This window comes from Pseudorca crassidens, chromosome 10, assembly GCF_039906515.1.
Source record: "Pseudorca crassidens isolate mPseCra1 chromosome 10, mPseCra1.hap1, whole genome shotgun sequence".
Classification (NCBI taxonomy): Eukaryota; Metazoa; Chordata; class Mammalia; order Artiodactyla; family Delphinidae; genus Pseudorca; species Pseudorca crassidens.
In genome coordinates, this window is record NC_090305.1 from 44738568 (window position 1) to 44751345 (window position 12778).

The following is a 12778-nucleotide window of genomic DNA, read 5'->3' on the forward strand; positions in this document are numbered from 1 at the left end:
CCCCTTTTCAGATCAGGTGGGGAAGGCTTCAACCCATCCTGTGAAAATATCAACAAACACCAGAAGATATGTATATCCTGATCATGGGGGCATTTGAGTGAAATCTAACTGCCAGACTTCCCCTGGATATGTCCCTTGGCATTGGATTGGCCTGAGTAACGAAGGAGGGATTGGATGGGTCTGTGGGTTATTATGGGCTCATAAATCACAGGCAAGTGTTATTTGTTTTGCTGTTCTTTTAAGCCCCTTCCCTGAAAAAGCCTTTTGCACCAAGTCCCTTAGTGCATCCCTCCCATAGTGGGTGACATCATGTAAGCTCATAGTGAGTTTCCATCGTTGGGCCTCAGGGCTTAGAACCTTATCCTCCTTTTTATACCAGCCTGTGCTTCCCTTCTCATAGCTCTACTTCTCAGCATTTTCATGTACCTGTGGGGAATACTGGGGAAGGCTAGAGAGTTCAGGGGTGCCAATCACTAGAGCCATAACTTGTTTGGGTTCCTGCAGCCAAGCTCCCTGTTTTGCAATTTGATCAGCTTTGCTGTTCCCTTATCTCACAAAAGAGCCATCCCTCTGATGGCCCTTGCAGTGGATTACTGCGACCTGTGTTGGAAGCTGCACTGCTTCGAAAAGAGCCAGAATCAAATCTTTATGTTTTATGGGGGAATTTTTAGCAGTTAACATTCCTCTTTCTTTCCAAATGGCAACATGAGCATGTAGCACGTGGAACCCATATTTAGAGTTAGTAAAAATATTTAATTTCTTATCCTTCCCTAATTGCAAAGCACTCATTAATGCAGTTAGTTCAGCCTTCTGGGCTGATGTCTGGGGTGGCAGAGCCTTGGCTTCTATGACTTCATCTAGACCAGCGGTCCTCAACCTTTTTGGCACCAGGGGCCAGTTTCGTGGAACACAATTTTTCCATAGACTGGGGCAGGGGCTGGGGGTGGGATTGGGATGATTCAAGTGCATTACATTTATTGTGCACTTTATTTCTATTATTATTACATTGTAATATATAATGAAATAATTATACATCTCACCATAATGCAGAATCAGTCGGAGCCCTGAGCTTGTTTTCACTTGCCACTCACTGGTAGGGTTTTGATACGGGTCTGCAAGCAATTGATTTATTATGGTCTCTGTGCAGTCAAACCTCTCTGCTAATGATAATCTGTATTTGCAGCTGCTCCCCAGCGCTAGCATCACTGTCTCAGCTCCATCTCAGATCATCAGGCATTAGATTCTCATAAGGAGCGCGCAACCTAGATCCCTTGCGTGCGCGGTTCACAGCAGGGTCTGCACTCCTATGAGAGTCTAATGCCGCCGCTGATCTGATAGGAGGCAAAGCTCAGGTGGTAATGTGACGATGGGGAGCAGCTGTAAATACAGATGAAGCTTCGCTCGCTCGCCCGCCGCTCACCTCCTGTGCAACCCAGTACCTAGCAGGCCACGGACTGGTACTTGTCTGTGGCCCGGGGGTTGGGCACCCCTGATCTAGACTAACTATGGCATACCCCGCCTTTTGGGTCCCCATTTCTACAAAACTGCTCCCATCAGTAAACCATTTGACCTCAGGGCTGTCTAGAGGCTCATCTAGAAGATCAGGCCTGCAGGAGTAAGTTTGTTCTATGGTCTCCATACACTGATGCAGTAGGTCTCCACTATCAACCACTTGGAAGCAGAGTTGCTGGGTTCAGGGTTTGGCACACCTTTAAGGGGATGTCGGGGGTGTCCATTAGAAGGGCCTGATAACTTGTTAACCTTCCTGCGGTCGACCAATGATGTCCTTTGACTTCCAGCACAGACTGTACCTGATGAGGGGTTAACACATCTAAGAGGTGTCCCAGGGTGAGCTTGTAAGTCTCATTTACCAACAGGGCTGTGGCTGCTACTGCCCAAAGGCAGCTTGACCATCACAGAGCCACTGAGTCCAGTTGTTTTGAAAAGTAAGCCACTGATCTCTGATCTGGTCCCAGCTTTTGGGTCAGGACTCCTGGAGCTATCCCTGACCTCTCATGAATGTATAGGGTAAAGGGCTTGTCCAAATTTGGAAGCCCCAGTGCTGGTGCTCTACTCAACTCTGTCTTTAGAGTCTCAAAGGCCCGCTGTGGTCCCTATTCCATTAAAGGGGTTCCCTTTTTTCTCCCTCTGGAGCCTCATACAGGGGTTTGGCAATAAGGCCATAATTTGGAATCCAGATACGACAGAACCCATCCATACCTAGAAAGCCTCGGAGTTGTCTCTTTGTGGTTGGAGATGGTAATGCACTAGTTGCTATTTTTTGATCTATGGCCAGGGCTCGTGCCCCTGGGGTCAAAACAAATCCTAAATATTGAACCCATTGCTGTGAGATCTGAGCCTTGGTTGGAGAGACTTTATATCCCCTTTTTGCCAGAAGATTTAGGACCTTAACGGTATTTTGATCTGAATCTTGTTTGGTCTCACTACTTGTCAATAAATCATCAACATATTGTAGCAAAGTTCCCTTCTCAAGGCTTAGTTCCCTCAGTTCCCTTGCTAATGCATTTCCAAAAAGATGGGGGCTGTCCCAAAACCCTGGGGCAACACCGTCCATGTATATCGGGTAGCTTCCAGGGTGTCAGCGTCCCTCCATGCAAAGGGAAAAAGGTATTGAGAGTCTAGATGTAGAGGAATACAGAAAAATGCATCTTTGAGGTCCAAAACACAGAAATACTGAGTGCTTCCTGGCATGTGGGTGAGGAGTGTAGATGGGTTTGGCACTAGTGGGTGAATAGGCATGATGGCCTCATTCACTGCTCGTAAGTCTTACACAAACCAATACTCCCTGTTAGGCTTCTGAACAGGGAGGATCGGGGTGTTGCAAGGGGATTGGCAGGGCCTAATGAGTCCATGTTTTAGGAATTTGCTGAGCAGCGGTTGGATTCGCCTCAGCAGTGGTTGGATTCACCTTCAGGCTTTAAAGGATATTGTCTCTTCCAGGGGTATTCATCCCCAGGCCTTAACCTTCTTTTTATTGGGAGAACACATTTTGCCCTTCCTGGTACCAAGGTATCCCAAACTGCAGGATCTACCTGTTCTCTAATTTCTTGGGGGATGTCTTGGGGAATATTTTGATGCCCAACAGGTGGGTCATCTGGGGCTACTCATAGATACATTCTCTGTTCCGATTCTTTACCTTCTTAGACTTCACCCTGTCCTAAGAATATACTAGCTTCTAACTTATTTAGCAAATCTCTTCTGAGGAGGGGGACAGGGCATTCTGACATATACAAAAAGGAGTGAGTAATAATAATGGACCCGATTCTGCAGGGAAGGGGAGATGTAAATCGCCTTACCTTTGGATGTCTATCAACTTCTGTCACAGCACAGTCACGGTTGGAGAAGGTGATGGCTGCCCAAGTCAGAACAGAGCAGGCAGCTCCAGTGTCTACAAGAAATTCAGTTCTCCTACCTGCCACATTGAAGGTGACCCGAGGCTCTGCTGGAGTAATGAGGATGGATCAAGTGGGATCTGGAGCTGGGCAGGTGCTCAGGCCCATCAGTCGGTGTGTGGGAATCTCTCATCCGAGAGATTCTCAAGGAACTGGGGTGGGTCGGGTTTGCCCTTTGGGCATCCCACAGGAGGGCACTCAGGACATTCTCCCTTCCAGTGCCCCCCTTACCAACAAAAGGCACACTGGTTCCAGCCCAGGCAGCTTCTTGTTGGTTTGTCCAGCCTCCTTGGCCCTCCAGGGTCCATGTGAAGTGGTGGGTGAATCAAAGCAGCCAAAAGCTGCATTTTCTTTATTAGCCTCTGATTCTTATTGGACTCCGCCGTTAAGTCTCTGTTGCTATAGACCTTGAGGGCCTCCTCTACCAAGGTTTATAATGGGGTTTTGGGCCCAGCCTCAAGCTTTTGTAATTTTCTTCGGATATCAGGAGTAGCCTGGGTGATAAAATGCATGGCTAATAGTGTCCTCCCTTCTGCAGACTCAGGGTCCGTATTGGTGTACTTCCTGAATGCCTCTGTCACCTGGCTCAGGAAGACTGCCGGGTTTTCATCTTTTTCCTTTGTAACCTCTCAGACCTTATCATAATTTACAGGCTTCACCATACACCTTTTCATTTCTCCTGATAGACAAGTAATATAACGTCTCATCCTAGTCTGGCCTACATGATGGTCATTTTTCTTTTTTAAAAATATCTTTATTGGAGTATAATTGCATTATAATGTTGTGTTAATTTCTGCTGTATAACAAAGTGAATCGGCTATATGTATACATATATCCCCATATCCCCTCCCTCTTGAGCCTCCCTCCCACCCTCCCTATCCCACCCCTCTAGGTCATCACAAAGCATCGAGCTGATCTCCCTGTACTATGCAGCAGCTTCCCACTAGCTATCTATTTTACATTTGGTAGTGTATATACGTCAGCGCTACTCTCTCACTTCTTCCTAGCTTCCCCTTCCACCCCTGTGTCCTCAAGGCCGTTCTCTACGTCCATGTCTTTATTCCTGCCTTGCCACTATGTTCACCAGTACCGTTCTTTTAGATTCCATATATGTGCGTTAGCATATAGTATTTGTTTTTCTCTTTCTGACTTACTTCACCCTGTATGACAGACTCTAGGTCCATCCACCTCATTACAAATAACTCAATTCCATTCCTTTTTATGGCTGAGTAATATTCCATTGTGTATATGTGCCATGTTGTCTTTATCCATTCATCTGTCAGTGGACATTTAGATTGTTTCCATATCCTGGCTATTGTAAATAGTACTGCAATGAACATTGTGGTACATGTATCTTTTTTAATTACGGTTTTCTCAGGGTATATATATGCCCAGTAGTGGGATTGCTGGGTCATATGGTAGTTCTATTTTTAAGTTTTTTTAAAATATAAATTTATTTATTTAGTTAGTTAGTTTTGGTTGTGTTGGGTCTTTGTTGCTGTGCATGGGCTTTCTCTAGTTGCGGTGAGCAGGGGCTACTCTTTGTTGTGGTGTGCAGGTTTCTCATTGCAGTGGCTTCTCTTGTTGTGGAGCACAGGCTCTAGACGTGTAGGCTTCAGTAGTTGCAGCATGTGGGCTCAGTAGCTGTGGCTCTTGGGCCCTAGAGGGCAGGCTAAGTAGTTGTGGCACATGGGCTTAGTTGCTCTGAGGCATGTGGGATATTCCTGGACCAGGGCTCGAACCCGTGTCCCCTGCATTGGCAAGCAGATTCCTAACCACTTCGCCACCAGGGAAGTCCCTATTTTTAGTTTTTTAAGGAACCTCCATACTGTTCTCCATAGTGGCTGTATCAATTTACATTCCCACCAAAGTGCAGGAGGTTCCCTTTTTTCCACACCCTCTCCAGCATTTATTGTTTGTAGATTTTTTGATGATGGCCATTCTGACTGGTGTGAGGTGATACCACATTGTGGTTTTGATTTGCATTTCTCTAATGATTAGTGATGTTGAGCATCTTTTCATGTGTTTGTTGGCAATCTGTATGTCTTCTTTGTAGAAATGTCTATTTAGGTCTTCTGCCTATTTTTGGATTGGCTTTTTTTTTTAATATTAAACTGCATGAGCTGCTTGTATATTTTGGAGATTAATCCTTTGTCAGTTGCTTCATTTGCAAATATTTTCTCCCATTATGAGGGTTGTCTTTTTGTCTTTGCTGTGCAAAAGCATTTAAGTTTCATTAGGTCCTATTTGTTTATTATTATTTTTTTATTTCCATCACTCTACGAGGTAGGTCAAAAAGGATCTTGCGGGCTTCTCTGGCGGCACAGTGGTTGAGAGTCCACCTGCCGAGGCAGGGGACGCGGGTTCATGCCCCAGTCCGGGAAGATCCCACATGCTGCGGAGCGGCTGGGCCCATGAGCCATGCCTGCTGAGCCTGCACATCCAGAGCCTGTGCTCTGCAATGGGAGAGGCCACAACAGTGAGAGGCCCACATACCACAAAAAAAAAAAAAAAAAAAGGATCTTGCTGTGATTTATGTCATATAGTGTTCTGCCTATGTTTTCCTCTAAGAGTTTGATAGTGTTTGGCCTTACATTTAGGTCTTTAATCCATTTTGAGTTTATTTTTGTGTATGGTGTCAGGAAGTGTTCTAATTTAATTCCTTTACATGTAGCTGTCCAGTTTTCCCAGCACCACTTATTGAAAAGGCTGTCTTTTTTTCCATTGTATATTCTTGCCTCCTTTGTCAAAGATAAGGTGACCATATGTTCATCTCTGAACTTTATCTCTGGGCTTTCTATCATGTTCCATTGATCTATATTTCTGTTTTTGTGCCAGTACCATATTGTCTTGATTACTGTAGCTTTGTAGTATAGTTTGAAGTCAAGGAGCCTGATTCCTCCAGCTCTGTTTTTCTTTCTCAAGATTGCTTTGGCTATTCAGGGTCTTTTGTGTTTCCATACAAATTGTAAAATTTTTGTTCTAGTTCTGTGAAAAATGCCATTGGTAATTTGATAGGGATTGCATTGAATCTGTCAATTACTTTGGGAAATAGTCATTTTCACAACGTTTATTCTTCCAATCCAAGAACATGGCATATCTCTCCATCTGTTTGTGTCATTGATTTCTTTCATCAGTTTCTTATACTTTTCTGCATACAGGTCTTTGCCTCCTTAGGTAGGTTTATTCCTAGGTATTTTATTCTTTTTGTTGCAATGGTAAATGGGAGTGTTTTCTTAATTTCTCTTTCTGATTTTTCATTGTTAGCGTATAGGAATGCAAGAGATTTCTGTGCATTAATTTTCTATCCTGCTACTTTACCAAATTTATTGATTAACTCTAGTAGCTTTCTGGTGACATCTTTAGGATTTTCTATGTATAGTATCATGTCATCTGCAAACAGTGACAGTTTTACTTCTTCTTTTCCAATTTGTATTCCCTTTTCATTTCTGATTGCCATGGCTAAAACTTCCAAATCTATGTTAAATAATAGTGGTGAGGGTGGGTACCCTTGTCTTGTTCCTGATCTTAGAGGAAATGTTTTTAGTTTTTCACCACTGAGAATGATGTTGGCTGTGGGTTTGTCATATATGGCTTTTATTATGTTGAGGTAGGTTCCCTCCATGCCCACTTTCTGGAGAGTTTTTATCATAAATGGGTGTTGAATTTTGTCAAAAGTTTTTCTTCATCTATTGAGATGATCATATGGATTTTATCCTTCAATTTGTTATTATGGTGTATCACATTGATTGATTTGTGTATATTAAAGAATCCTTGCATTCCTGGGATAAGCCCCACTTGATCATGATGTACAATCCATTTAATTTGCTGTTGAATTCTGTATGCTAATATTTTGTTGAGGATTTTTGCATCTATGTTCATCAGTGATATTGGCCTGTTATTTTCATTTTTTTGTGACATCTTTGTCTGGTTTTGGTATCAGGGTGATGGTGGCCTCATAGAATGAGTTTGGGAGTGTTCCTCCCTCTGCTATATTTTGGAAGAGTTTGAGAAGGATAGGTGTTAGCTCTTCTCCAAATGTCTGATAGCATTTGCCTGTGAAGCCATCTGGTCCTGGGCTTTTTTTTGTTGGAAGATTTTTTTTTTTTTTTTGTGGTACGTGGGCCTCTCACTGTTGTGGCCTCTTCCGTTGCGGGGCACAGGCTCCGGACGCTCAGGCTCAGTGGCCATGGCTCATGGGCCTAGCCGCTCTGCGGCATGTGGGATCTTCCCAGACCGGGGCATGAACCCATGTCCCCTGCACCGGCAGGCGGACTCTCAACCACTGCGCCACCAGGGAAGCCCTGTTGGAAGATTTTTAATCACAGTTTCAATATCAGTGCTTGTGATTGGTCTGTTCACATTCTCTATTTCTTCCGGGTTCAGTCTTGGAAGGTTGTACTTTTCTAAGAATTTGTCCATTTCTTCCAGGTTGTCCATTTTATTAGCATATAATTGCTTGTAGTAATCTCTCTTGATCCTTTGTATTTCTGTGGTGTCAGTTGTTACTTCTCCTTTTTCATTTCTAATTCTGTTGATTTGAATCTTCTCCCTGTTTTGCCTGGTGACTCTGGCTAATGGTTTATCAATTTTGTGTATCCTCTTAAAGAACCAACTGTTAGTTTTACTGATCTTTGCTGTTGTTTCCTTCGTGTCTTTTTCATTTATTTCTAAGCTGATCTTTATGATTTCTTTCCTTCTGCTAACTTTGGGGGTTTTTTGTTCTTCTTTCTCTAATTGCTTTAGGTGTAAGGTTAAGTTGTTTACTTGAGATTTTTCTTGTTTCTTGAGGTAGAATTATATTACTATAAACTTCCCTCTTAGAACTCCTTTGGCTGCATCTCATAGGTTTTGGGTCGTCAGGTTTTCGTTGTCATTTGTCTCTAGGTATTTTTTGATTTCCTCTTTGATTTCTTCAGTGATCTGTTGGTTGTTTAGTAGAATATTGTTTAGCCTCCATGTGTCTATATTTTTACAGTTTGTTTCCTGTAATTGATACTAGTCTCATGGAATTGTGGTTGGAAAAGATGGGTAATGTGATTTCAATTTTCTTAAATTTACTGAGGCTTGATTTGTGACCTGAGATGTGATCTATCCTGGGGAATACTCTGTGTGCACTTGAGAAGAAAGTGTATTCTATTCTTTTTGGATGGAATGTCCTATAAATATCAATTAGGTCCATCTGTTCTAATGTGTCATTTAAAGCTTATGTTTCTTTATTTATTTTCTGTTTGGATGATCTGTCCATTGGTGTAAGTGGGGTGTTAAAGTCCCCTACTATTATTGTGTTACTGTCGATTTCCCTCTTTATGGTTGTTAGCATTTTGCCTTATGTATTGAGGTGTGCCTATGTTGGGTGCATAGATATTTACAATTGTTATATCTTCTTCTTAGATTGGTCCCTTGATCATTATGTAGTGTTCTTCCTTGTCTCTTGTAATAGTCTTTATTTTAAAGTCTATTTTGTCTGATATGAGTACTGCTACTCCAGCTTTCTTCTGACTTCCATTTGCATGGAATATCTTTTCCGTCCCCTCACTTTCAGTCTGTATGTGTCCCTAGGTCTGAAGTGGGTCTCTTGTAGACAGCATATATACAGGTCTTGTTTTTGTATCCATTCAGCAAGACAGTGTCTTTTGGTTGGGTCATTTAATCCATTTACATTCAAGGTTATTATCGATATGTTATGTTCCTATTATCATTTCCTTAATTGTTTGGGGTTTGTCTTTGTAGGTCTTTTCCTTCTCTTATGTTTCCCACCTAGAGAAGTTCCTTTAGCATTTGTTGTAAAACTGGTTTTGTGGTGCTGAATTCTCTTAACTTTTGCTTGTCTGTAAAGCTTTTGATTTCTCTGTCGAATCTGAATGAGATCCTTGCTGGGTAGAGGAATCTTGGTTGTAGGTTTTCCCCTTTCATCACTTTAAATATATCCTGCCACTCCCTTTTGGCCTGTAGAGTTTCTGCTGAAAGATCAGCTGTTAACCTTATGGGGATTCCTTTGTATGTTATTTTTTGCTTTTTCCCTTGCTGCTTTTAATATTTTTTCCTTGTGTTTAATTTTTGTTAGTTTGATTAATATGTGTCTCAGTGTGTTTCTCCTTGGTTTTACCCTGTATGGGACTCTCTGCACTTCCTGGACTTGATTGACTATTTCCCTTCCCATGTTGGGAAAGTTTTTAACATAATCTCTTCAAATATTTTCTCACCCATTTCTTTTTTTCTTCTTCTTCTGGGATGCCCATAATTTGAATGTTTGTACGTTTAATGTTGTCCCAGAGGTCTCTGAGACTGTCCTTCATTCTTTTCAGTCTTTTTTCTTTACTTTGCTCAGTGGCAGTTATTTCCATCATTCTATCTTCCAGCTCACTTATCCGTTCTTCTGCCTCATTTATTCTACTGTTGATTCCTTCTAGAGTATTTTTAATTTCAGTTATTCTGTTGTTCATTACTGTTTGTTTGCTCTTTAGTTCTTCTAGGTCCTTGTTAAATGTTTCTTGTATTTATTCTATTTCCGAGATTTTGGATCATCTTTACTATCATTACTCTGAATTCTTTTTCAGATAGTTTGCCTATTTCCTCTTCATTTATTTGTTCTTGTGGGTTTTTATCTTGGTCCTTCACCTGCAAGATAGTTCTCTTTCTTCTCATTTTGTCTAATTTACAGTATTTGAGGTCTCCTTACCCCAGGCTGCAGGGTCATAGTTCCCCTTACTTCTGTTCTCTGCCCCTGGTGGTGAGGTTTGTTCAGTGGCTTGTGTAGGCTTCCTGATGGGAGGAACTGGTGCCTGCATTCTGGTGGGTGGAGCTGAGTTTTTTTCCCTCTGATGAGCAGGGCCGTATCAGGTGGTGTGTTTGGGGCTGTCTGTGAGCTTAGTATGACTTTAGGTAGTCTCTGTGCTTATGGGTGGGTTTGTGTTCCTGTCTTGTTTGTTGTTTGGTGTGAGGCATCCAGTGCCAGGAGCTGCTGGAAGTTGGGTGGAGCCAGGTCTTGGATTCAGATATAGGCCTCTGTGAGAGCTCTCTGCGATTAATTTTCCCTGGGGCCAGGAAGTCTCTAGTGGTCCAGCATCCTGGACTCAGTGCTCCCACCCCAGAGCCTCAGGCCCGACTTCTGGTCAAGGAACCAAGAGCCTGCAATTTCGCTCGTCCCAGCAATAAAGGGGATTTAAAAAAAAAGACTAAGAGAACCCAGACAAATGGTAAAAAGTAAAATCAAACAGACAAAAACAGAAACAAGGAAACATGCATACCCACAAAAGAAACAAAAACAGAAACAAATAAATCAAAAAGCAAGAGAACAGCCAGACAAGCAAAAGAAAAAGGAAAAAGGACAAAGGAGAGGGGGAAAGTGTTGCCTGAATGAGGGTACTGGGGCCCTCAGGGACCAGGAAGGCAGACTTACCAAATGTGACGTTGAAGCAAGAGGTTCAAGTGGCCGCTTGTCACCCACGGGGAAGCTGAGTTCAGTGTCCCAGAGGTGCCCAGATCCTCTCCCCAGAAGGGGACAAGTGCCCCACGTTTGGTGCCACAAATATGTTACCGACCAGGGTTCTTGGCCTTCCCCAGTCAATAGAAATTGACTAGTGGCCATACAAGAAATTCAGGCAAGGCTTTATTGGGACCCCTGCTGCAGCAGGGAGGAGTGAAAATAAGTAACAGCTTTCCTTGCTCACTCCCCAAGGGGAGCAGGTTCCTTATATGGGGTGACGGTAGGGGTGTGTCCAGGGGTCGGGCCGGAAGTGGAGCTTAGGTGGTTTGCCTACTCCTTGGGTGGTGTTGTGTGCAGGGGGCATGCTCAGTGCCCTGCTTTTGCTCCTGACATCCTGTTTTTGCTCCAGGCTCTTCAAAAGTGGCAGTTGGGTTTTTTGGTCTCCTTGTATATTTTAGGTCCAGAATTTTCCCCAACTGTACATGCACGCAGTTATTTTTAGTCCCATACAGTTTTCTTGTATTTTGCTGCTTGAGGAGAGGTGTGTCCATGTCCATTGTAGCACTGCAGCAAAGGGTCCCAGGTCCCAACCTGTCTCAAAAGGACATATGAGTAAGTCCATTTCTGTAAAGCACAAAAACAGGAAAAATAATCTGCTAAAAGTTAGGTTAGTGGTTACCTTTGTGGGGGGAGGGTGGATAGTGAATGGGAGGGGAATTCCAATGGGCTCTATTTGTTGATCTTGGTGCTAGTTACACAGGTGTGTCCCATTCATGAAAATCCACCAAACTCTACCCTTATGGACACTTTTATGTATGTGAATTATACTTCACTTGCAGTAATTTTTAAAATTAATTTAATTAAAAAATTTAGAAATTGTTTTACCTATAATTTCGATATAGTTTTATAAATGTAAACATAGTGATTATTTTGCAAGAAACTTAATGTCAGATAGCTACCTTATCTCTAAGATTTGTTTAGTATTGTCTCTTAAACTTGAGTAATGTAGTGACCCCCTTTAAAAAAAAAGAAAAAAAAACCCGATTAAGAAATGGACAAAAGACTTGAAAGAAGATACACAAATGTCTAATAATTACATGAAAAGAGGCTCAATATCACTAATCATTAGTGAAATGCAAATCAAAACCACAGTGAGGGGCTTCCCTGGTGGTGCAGTGGTTGAGAGTCCGCCTGCCGAGGCAGGAGACACGGGTTCGTGCCCCGGTCCGGGAGGATCCCACATGCTGCAGAGCAGCTGGGCCCATGAGCCATGGCCGCTGAGCCTGTGTGTCCAGAGCCTGTGCTCCTCAACGGGAGAGGCCACAGCAGTGAGAGGCCAGTGTACTGCAAAAAAACCCACAAAAAACAAAAACAAAAACCCACAGTGAGATACCACTTCACACTCATTAGGATGGCTATTACAAAACAAACAAAAGCCAGAAAATAACAAGTGTTGTCAAGGATGTTGAGAAATTATAACCCTATGCACTGCTTGATGGTAGGAATGTAAAATGGGGTAGCCACTATGGAAAACATTATGGCAGTTCATAAAAACAAAATTAAAAATAGAATTTATCATATGATCCAGAAATTCCACTTCTGGGTATTTGGTGAAAGGAATTGAAAGCAAGGACTCAAACAGATATTTGCACAACCATGCCCATAGCAACATTATTCACAAGAACCAAAAAGTGGCAGCGACCCAAGTGTCCATCTATAGATGAAATGATGAAGAAAATGTGATACAGACATACAATGGACTATTATTCAGTCTTAAAAAGGAAGGAAATTCTTACACATGCTACACCATGGATGAACCTTGAAGACATTATGCTGAGTCATAATAGGACAAATGCTGTATGATTCCACTTATATAAGGTACCAAAAGTAATCAAATTCATAGAGACACAAAGTAGAATGGTGGTTGCCAGAGACA

At 42.5% G+C, this 12778-nt stretch overlaps 1 long non-coding RNA gene across 2 annotated transcripts in view; it reads left to right on the plus strand.

The window, feature by feature from the left end:
* The window catches only part of LOC137233061 (uncharacterized), an 83873-nt gene that overhangs the window by 1600 nt on the left and 69495 nt on the right, over positions 1-12778 (plus strand). The gene's annotated exons all lie outside the window — the stretch shown is intronic.